Source organism: Onychomys torridus, chromosome 1 (genome assembly GCF_903995425.1).
Source record: "Onychomys torridus chromosome 1, mOncTor1.1, whole genome shotgun sequence".
Classification (NCBI taxonomy): Eukaryota; Metazoa; Chordata; class Mammalia; order Rodentia; family Cricetidae; genus Onychomys; species Onychomys torridus.
In genome coordinates this window covers 54,551,510-54,561,080 of record NC_050443.1, presented here as the reverse complement: position 1 = coordinate 54,561,080, position 9,571 = coordinate 54,551,510, and positions in this window count along the sequence as shown.

Genomic DNA, 9,571 nt, shown 5'->3' with positions numbered 1-9,571 from the left:
TCAGGGATGGTGATACCTCCAACAGTTCTTTTATTGTTCAGTATTGTTTGAAAATATGAAGTTGAGTATTGTCCTTTCGAGGTCTGTAAAGAGTTGTGTTGGAATTTTGATGGGGATTGTGTTGAATCTGTAGATTGCTTTTGGTAAGATGGCCATTTTTACTATGTTAATCTTACTAATCTGTGTGCATGGGAGATCTTTTCATCTTCTGACATCTTCTCCAATTTCTTTCTTCAAAGACTTGGAGTTTTCATCATACAAGTCTTTCACTTGCTTGGTTAGAGTTACCCCAAGATATTTTATATTGCTTGAGGCTATTGTGAAGGATTGCAACAGAATATTATTCAGCCATATAAAGGGATGGAATGCTTATGTTGTTTCACAAAACCCCCAGAGACCACCAAGGAGCTCATTTCCGATGCAACACATAGGGTCCCTTTATTGTCAGATCCAACCTGGGCCACTGCCAGGCAGATGGAGGGAAATGTGGCAGTGGCAGTGGCAAGTCCAGGTGTAGAGAGTTTTTATAGGGGAAAAAAAGCAAGCCAGGAATTACATGCTTTGACAACTTGGGATTGGGTAGAAGGGATATAGGACAAGGTGATTTTTTTGAATCTATTTTGAATCTTATTTGAGTCTATTGGTCTAGACTTTGGGCGTGAAACCATTGCATTAGACTTTTGGTGGGGAACCACAACTTGCTTAGCAGGATTATCTGGACTGCTCAGCAGGATTATCTAGATATCTTCAAGGGCCATAAACCACAGACAGGATGTCTGCAGGAGGACACTACTCTGTATCCGTTCAAGTTGTCATGGCACATTCCTGAGGCCCTTCCTGGAACTGAGTACAGCAGGTGGTCTAAGATGGTGGCCCTCCCCTAAGATGGGGTCTGTATTACCTTCACACTTACTCATGCTGCAATACAGACAGACCTTGAAAACACTGTGTTAAATGAAAGGGGATAGATGTAAGAGGCCAGAAAAGGGTGTCAAATCCCATGGAGCTGGAGTTACAGGCAGTTGTGAGTCATGAGATGTAGGTACTGGGAATGGAACCAAGATTCTCTACAAGAGTAGTAGGTACTCTTAACCACTGAGCCATGTCTCCAGCCCCTGATTTATATGTTTTAAACAACTGTGTTATGTGCCACATGAATTAAAACTGTCTTTACAAAGCTCACAGGCTGGAACTTCCTACAAAAATTTACAAAGCTTAAAATTATATATACATGCATATAGGCCACTACATTCCCATGTTATAAACACTGATGCAAACTGAGAAAATAAGGTTTTGTAGAAAAATAACAGAAGACTTCCTATTTGCAGCTGGCACACTAATGAATTGCTTTTTGGAGACCCCTGCTTTAGCAATGCAACTGAGGCTCAGGGAACCTGCAGAACCTGCCCTCTCATGGAGCCTTTGTTCTTCCCAGCTGGCAATGAAGATTCAAGAACCCTTCAGAGATCAAGTGAGGCCAGTGTGGGATGCTTCTTTGTGGTGCTGAGAATCCTTTGTAAAAATAAGGAATGTCAGAAAGGGGTGAGAATATCAAGAAATATTTGAGCTGTTTGCATTTTTTTTTAAATCAAGGCTTTTGACATAAAAACCAGAATGCAATGTAATTGTGGTGTTCACATGATAATTAGGGCTTTCCTCGTAAAAATTAATTCCAAGCACAATAAGGCAGTCTGGTGCAGAAAGGGAGGACAATAGGAAGGTTGTGTGCTACTAGCAGTCAGTCTGTAAAATGGCTTATTCAGTTGCCAGCAGCAGAAGCTAGGTAGTGAAGGACAGCAGAGAACAGCGGTGGGGGGGTGGCATCAGTTTGACTGGGAGGAAGATCATCACCCAGTCTCCCAGAGGCAAGGCAACTCATTAATTCACAGCTGGGAGCATGCTTCCTGACAAAAGCTGGTATTAAAATAAAGAAAATCATGTCCTTCTCTTTTACCTACAGCACAGTAGCAATGGGGGGGGGAGCTGTGAGAGTCTCTACTCACTTCCTCCTTTGCCCCCAACATTTCAACAGAGAGCTCTAGAGACAGGCAGAGTTCAAAGTCTCCCTCAGGTCTCAGTCCTTGAAATTGAGTCCCTTCTTCATTTGGAGCTGCCCACCAGTTGCTATGGTAACGCAACATCTGCTACCCAACTCTGCTCCAGTGGTCACTGGATTTGGCATCTGCCAAGCTACTGCTGGTTCTGCATCTTGCCTCTTGGGTTACTCTGCTCCCAAAGGAGCAGGATTGTATCACACTTTTCCTGCAGAGTGAACATTTATTCAGAAAGCAGGTTTCAGAGAGAAGAGGGGTTAAGTCTGTGTGTGCTGCAGTCCTGGAGAGGCAGGCGCATTCTCGCATGTGGAGCCATTGACTCATCCAGTCTCTGGACTGATGTTCTGCATGTGTTGATCTCCAAAGCTCCAGTGAGCCACTCCCCAGATCTCATTCATTATCATTCATTTTTCGAGGGGCACACATTATTTATTAAAACTTCATAAGCAATTTAAAACACACAAATTCCATTCTCCTCTTCCTTGTTTTCTCATTTGAATACATTTCAAGTTTAATTGCTTGCCTGTCTTTCTTTCTATTCGCCAATTATTCTTGAAACTGAACGGAATAGAATATAAATACAGGTTTCCTTGCCTACCACTTTTTCTTGTTCCTCCAAGTAGCATCATTATTCCCTCTTCCCTCTTTAAAAATCCCAATTTGACTTGCTTTGCTTAATGCTTACAATTCTCTCTGGTCTCTAAGAAACTGTGAGGTGGCAAGGGTCAGCAGAAAGAACAGACTCTGAAGTTATATGAACTTTAGGGATGACATTTCATCAGGAGTGACCACGTTGCCTGGGACTTCTCTGCTATTGGCACCAAAAGCCTTACAACCCAGCTCACCCATAAATCCAGGGTAAACTGGGATAGCTGGTTGCCATCTTCCTAGCATCTTCATCCAATTGCAGAATGTTCATGGGAGACCTGCTTTGTCTTCCTAACACAGTTTCCTAATTTATCAAATGATAATGAAGCACTCATCAAAATATTGTAATGAGGTTTGAATACATTGCTGGTTAAAGTGCCTAATGCTTGGGCCATCTCAGTGAGTTGCCTCAGGAGGTAAAAGCACTTGCCATCAAGCCAGACAACCCAGTTTCAATCCCTAGAACCCATATGAAGGTAGGAGAGAACCAATTCCACAAAGCTGTCCTTTGACCTCCACAAATGTAGCATGGCATGCATGGGTATGTACACACACACACACACACACACACACACACACACACACACACACACACAGAGAGAGAGAGAGAGAGAGACAGACAGACAGACAGACAGACAAACAAATAAATAAATAAATAGGTGTCTGATACTGAAGCCAAATCTTCTGCATATAGACACCATTAGCAAACTTTCAGAATTCTTGGGATTAAGTTTCCAACACTCATTCAACATACAATGGAGAAACTGGTGTTTTTAGGTATGGAGCATAAGGCTAGGAGCGAGGTTAGGACTAGGCTGGGCAACATAAAATGCAGATCTCACTATCTGGCTGTTCAAGTGCAGATTTTCCTGCCAGTGTTTGCAAGGTGCCAGCCTGCTGGGGTTCATCAGGGTCATGCTGCTGGGCTAGGATTCAAAGCCATCTGACTCAGACAAGGACATCACACCCTCCTGGACACATTCTCGTTCTTCTTTTTGATGACAATTAGTTTCTAATAGCAACTATGCTCCTCAAATTTCCAATGTTATTCAGGCTAGAAAACACTTTGATTCTGAACATCATTAGGACAAATCAAAACAAAAACCTTTAGCTCTCCAGAGACCTTGAGGCAGTGAGTTATAATAGCCACCCACTTCCCAAGCAGAAAAAAACAAAAAAACCACAACTCTTTATTGTTAGCAGTATTTTATGGAACGCTTTCTAAAAGATAATGTGCACTTCTGTGCCTTCTTTTCTTTAAATTATACCTTTTATTTTGATAGAGTTATAGATTCGCATAGAGTTATAGGAAACAGCAGAAATCCCATGGCCCACTTACTTAGAGTCCCCAGTGGTTACATTTTGCAAAGCAGTGTACCACAACAGGATATCAGCATTGACACTGTCAATCCAGAACACCTCCATCACCACAATGTTCCTCCTGTTCACCTGGCTACCACACTCCTTGTCCTCCTGCCTTCATGCCACCCTTAAATCTTGGCAATCACAAATCTTTCATATTTATAATTTTATCATTTCATGAAAGTTTTTGTGAGTGGACTCTCTCAGTGTCCAACACTTGAGGATTTACTTTTCTCAGGAGAGTTCTCTGGGGACTCGGCAGAAACTGAGTATACCAGCAGTGCTTTTGTTCTCATTGTTGAATATAGAGTATGGGTAGAGCATGCTTTATGGATTAATTTTAACATGACTGCAGCTATGCTGAGTCATAACCACTGTGATTGCCCTCCTGAGTAACCCTGCTCAGTTTTTTTCCTCACGGTTGCCCAGTAAGCCAGAGGCAGATAAAATCATTTAGTGATGGCCTTGACAACTAGACACTTGTGCCAGGAATACATGTAACTCCCTGTTAAACCAAGTACATTTCAGTGAGGGTGAAATCACTTTCATCCTGATCTATATATGTGCCTCCCCTCCTGCCCCAGCTGCTGCCTGGGACCACACTCTCGTCAGTAGATCTCCCAACAATCTCCATTCTGTGGGATCCCAGCTCTGCTGCATCTCTCTCTTCAGCTTTCTGCATCTTCGGGTTTTCTTATTGGTGCTAGGATGTTCCAGAGGTATGGTTTGTTTTACCATGCACCCACTGAGGGGCAGGCATTTAAGTTGTTTCCAGGTTTTACTATTATAAATACAGTAGTATTAAAAAAAATCCATGTGTGTGGATAAAAGAATGGAAAGAAGACACCCACAGAAAGACATTCATACCATGTTTGGGAATTTGGGAAATTAGAGTTGTTTAAATGTCCAAAGCAATGCAAAGACTCAATTCCTACCACCATCCAAACAATGTGTTTTCAAAGGCAGAAAAGTACATCTTAGAATGTTTATAGAATCTACAAAACCTAGCAAAATCTACAAAAATAGCAAAAGTGAGAATGCTTGAAAAACAAGAAAAAAGAGTTCTCATACTTGATTTCAAAATTACTGAAAAACTATAATAATCAAATCAGTATGGTTCTGGCAAACAGAATGATTAGATCTGTGGAAAAGAATAGAGCCCATAAATAAGTTCTTGATTTTGTTCAAATGATTTTGTTTGTATATGTGTAGTGTGTATGTTTGCATGTTGGTGGAGTACATGTCCACATATCCCTATAAATGTGGAGGTCAGAGGTTGACACTGGTTGCCTTCCTTGATCTCTCTCTACGCCTTATACTTTGATGCAGGGTCTCTCCCAAAATTCACTGCTACAACTGATAGAAAATTACAACATGTCCACACGGTTGGGCTTGCCCGGCAGACTGCCTAATTATTTCCAGTTCAAAATAGCCATTTCCTGGTCAGTCTCACGTGGCTAGGACTTCATGGCTTTACATGGTTGTGTAAAGCGCTTGCGCAGCCATGTAATCTACACACATGCGTGGAGTAGCCACATGCGGTCCTGTACGCATGCGCGGCCCACTCTTTAAAAAGCTGGCGCCATTTTGCACAGGTCTCTCTCCTCTTCTCTTCTCTCCTCTCCTCACTCACGTGTGTGCTTCACACAGGCCTGTTACCTCTATCCTCTATCCTCTATTAATAAACAGCTCTTCTGTGGATTTGTCGTGTTCGGGACGTGTTCCTCGCAGGGTAAGAGCGCCGCCTAAATAACTAACAACAACTAGTCTATTTAGCCAGCTGGCTCTGGGGATCCTTTCTCTGTCTACTGTGTACAGTAGAATTATGAACAGGCCACCATGCCTACCTGGCAAGTGCATGGGTGCTGGGGTCTGCACTTCATACTAGTGTGGTAAGTGCTTATCTACCAAGCCATCTCTCTGGCCCAATGAGTCAAATGATTTTTGATAAAAGCAGCAAGATGGGGAAAAATCCTTTACAAACAAAACAAAACAAACAAAACAAAACAAAAATAACCAACAACAGTGTTGTTGGGATGGAGAGATGGCTTAGCAGTTAAGAGTACCAGTTGCTCTTGCAGAAGACCTGGGCTCCATTTCCAGCACATACCGGTGACTCACAACTATCTGTAACTCCAGTTCCAGGGTACCCAATGCCCCTTTCTGGTCTCTGTAAGTACCAGATATGAATGCACTACACTGATATATATTCAGGCAAAACACTCATACACATAAAATAAAATAAATAAATCTTTTAGAAAATAAGTATCCATATGCAAAAAAATGAAGTTAAACTTTCACATCATATTAAAAAAAATTAACTCAAACTGTATCAAAGACCTAAGGGTAATAGCTAAAATTATAAAGCTCCCAGAAGGGAATGGGAAAATCTTCCATATATAACATTTCAGAATGCTTTCTTGCTCATACTACCCACTGCCTAGGTAATAAAAATATACCTGTCTGGATGCATGTTGTTCACAAACAGGTAAGTCTTGAGGCTATCTGTGAGATGAGCTAGTCACAAAATGACAGGCAGTACAGAAATCCACTTCAATCTGAACTACATCAAAATTTAAAACTTCTAAGCATCAAAACATGGTCAAGAGACTGAAAAGGCAACCTTGGAAATGTTAGAAAACATTCCAAATATATTAGAACAAAGAACTAATATCCAGAATATGTAAAGAATTCCCACAACTGAAAAAGCAGGAAATAGGTAACATAATTTATGAATGGGCAAATGACTTGAATTACATTTCTTCAAAGACAACACACAAATAGCAAGGACAAGAAAGTCACAATGAACTACAACTCAATGTCCATGACAAGGGCTTTGTTTTAAAAATGTGACTATAAGGGTGTTATTATTATAAGGGTCTTCTGTTGCTATAACAAAATTTTTTAAGCTGAGTAATGTGTATGGAAAAGAGATATGTTTATTTAGCTCAGTTTTAGATACTAAAACTCTGAGCAGTATGGCATCAGCTCTCCTCCTTGCCATCTCACATCACAGTGGATGACATCCTGGTGGATTGTGTATGAATGTGTGTGTGTGTGTGTGTGTGTGTGTGTGTGTGTGTGTGTGTGCAGAGACATTAGGAGCAAAGTAAGAAGCCAGAGCTGGGCATGGTGGCAAACCCCACAACTCAGTACTCAGGAGGCTGAGGCAGGAGCAGCATAGTAGGTTCAAGGCAAGCCTGGTCTACATGGTGAGATCCTGTCCCAAAGGAGGAGGAAAATGGATAAGAGAAAGGATGAGGATGGAAAGGAAAAGGAAGAGAAATGAAGGAGGAGGAGCAGGAGGAGGAGGAGGAAGAAGAGAAGAAAGGAGAAAGAGGAGGAGAGAGTGCTGGAGGTGAATTAGGTGGCTGCAGCTTCTGCTTCCTTCTGCCCTCTACAATGATGAAGAGCAAGTCTTACAAATATATGTATGTTCAAAATATTGCTTTCTTCCAATATTGACCCTAATGGCCTAACTCACTGTTCTCCCACAAGGTTCTACAAACAACACTGTCACCCTGTGAACCAAGAGTCCAGCACACAAGCCTGTGGGAAAACAGCCTTGTCCAAATCACAGCAGATGTGTAGACCAGGACGCTTTGGGAACTCCTGGTTGGTATATAACATGGTGCAGCTACTCCAGCAAACAGTTTGGTAGCTCCTCAGAAAACTAAAACTGGATTCTCATGTGAGGTGTTCATTCCCCTGCCATGCACATGCCCACTTCATTGCACTCAACACAGCTATCCGCAAGAGTCATCCTTATGGGAAAGTCACTGGGAAGAACTTGTTGAGAAGTATCTGTCAGCCTTGTTCCCACTTCTAAGGAGAAAGTTATTAGAAGATGTAATTCTTGGCTTTCTACCTAGGAATGTTATACTGCAAGCAACCACCTCATTTCCAGTGCCATGGTTTACCTGACTTTGCTCATATCTCTCCAAATAGTTTGAAAAACTCAGTTCTTGGGCAGTGAAATGTCCCAATGAGGCCTTACTACTTTGATACTCTTTCCAATACTAAGATAAAATTTCAAATACAAAAAAAAAATTAATGTTCAAGCTTTCCCCCACCTTCCGAGTAGATTTTAGATGAGATTATTAATACTTCATGCCCAAGAATGAGTTCTTTTTCACTCTTCTCTGAATGCAGAATATTCTGGACACCTTTTAAGAATTTATACTTAAAATCTATTTGTATCTTTTAATAGCCATATAACCTTGGAAAAAGGTACTTTACTACTACAAGATTCAAACTATGCAAAATGTCTAAGATATTAACTGTTTGAAAGCCCTCTGTGAGGATATGAGCTAATGCATATAAATTGCCAGGAGCAATTCAGGATCCTCGGGCAATGCAGTGGGCATTTCCATTTTCTCATAGTTCTTTAGCATGTTGGGCCTTGATAAATTAGAAAGAACTATATGGCCAGTCAAGCTCCTTAACAATATGACAGGTTGTGTATCCTTTGTCCAAAATTCCTGGAGCCAAAGCTGTTTCAGATTCCTGAGTGTTTTCTGTAATATTTGTATAGATTTTATTTCTTTCATGCCCTTGATAGGAAAATACAAATGTGAAATTGTCCAAACGTTTTTATGATGTTTATTTATTTATTTATTTATTTATTTATTTATTTATTTATTTATTTAGTGTGTGTGTGTGTGTGTGTGTGTGTGTGTGTGTGTGTGTGTGTGTGTGCGCGTTCATGAGTACACCACAGTGTTTGAGTGGAGGTCAAAGGGTAACACGCAGGAGACAGTCCTTTCCTTCTATCATGTCAGTCCTGGAGATTGAACTCTGGTCTTCAGGCTTGAAGGCCTTTACCCACTGAGCTACCTCGTCAGCCCAGAAACTGTTTTATCTTTTGTGGTGGTTTGAAAGAAAATGTCCCTCAAAGGAAGTGGCACTATTAGGAAGTGTGGCTTTGTTGGAGTAGGTGTAGCCTTGTTGGAGGAAGGGTGTCCCTGTGGAGGCCAGCTTTAAGGTCTCATATAGCTCAAACCACACCCAATGTTGCAGATCACTTCCTGTTGCCTGCAGGTCAAGATGTAGAAATCTCAGCTCCTTCTCTAGCACCATGTCTGCCTGCATACCACCATGTTGCACCATGATGATAACATATTAAACCTCTAAAAATATAAACCACCCCAATTAAATGGTTTTCTTTTGTAAGAGTTGCCTTGGTCATGGAGTCTCTTCATTGCAATAGAAACCCTAACTAAGACATACTAATTTAAATTTTCATTCTTTAGTTAGCATAAAAGTAATGGGTTTTACTGTTGCATTTTTACATGTCTATAACACTGTGTCTTTTTTATAATTGTTTCTTATACTTCTCCTTGTCTCTATTCACCTCTCCCTTGAAGGTGCCTCCCCCTACCTTCTGCATTTATGTCAAATAGATATTAGGTAAATGCAAGAAGACAACTAAATATAAAATCTGTTTTAAATAATAAAGTTAAAATACTACAAAAACTATAATTAAAAAGAAAAAAGTGGTAACAGCA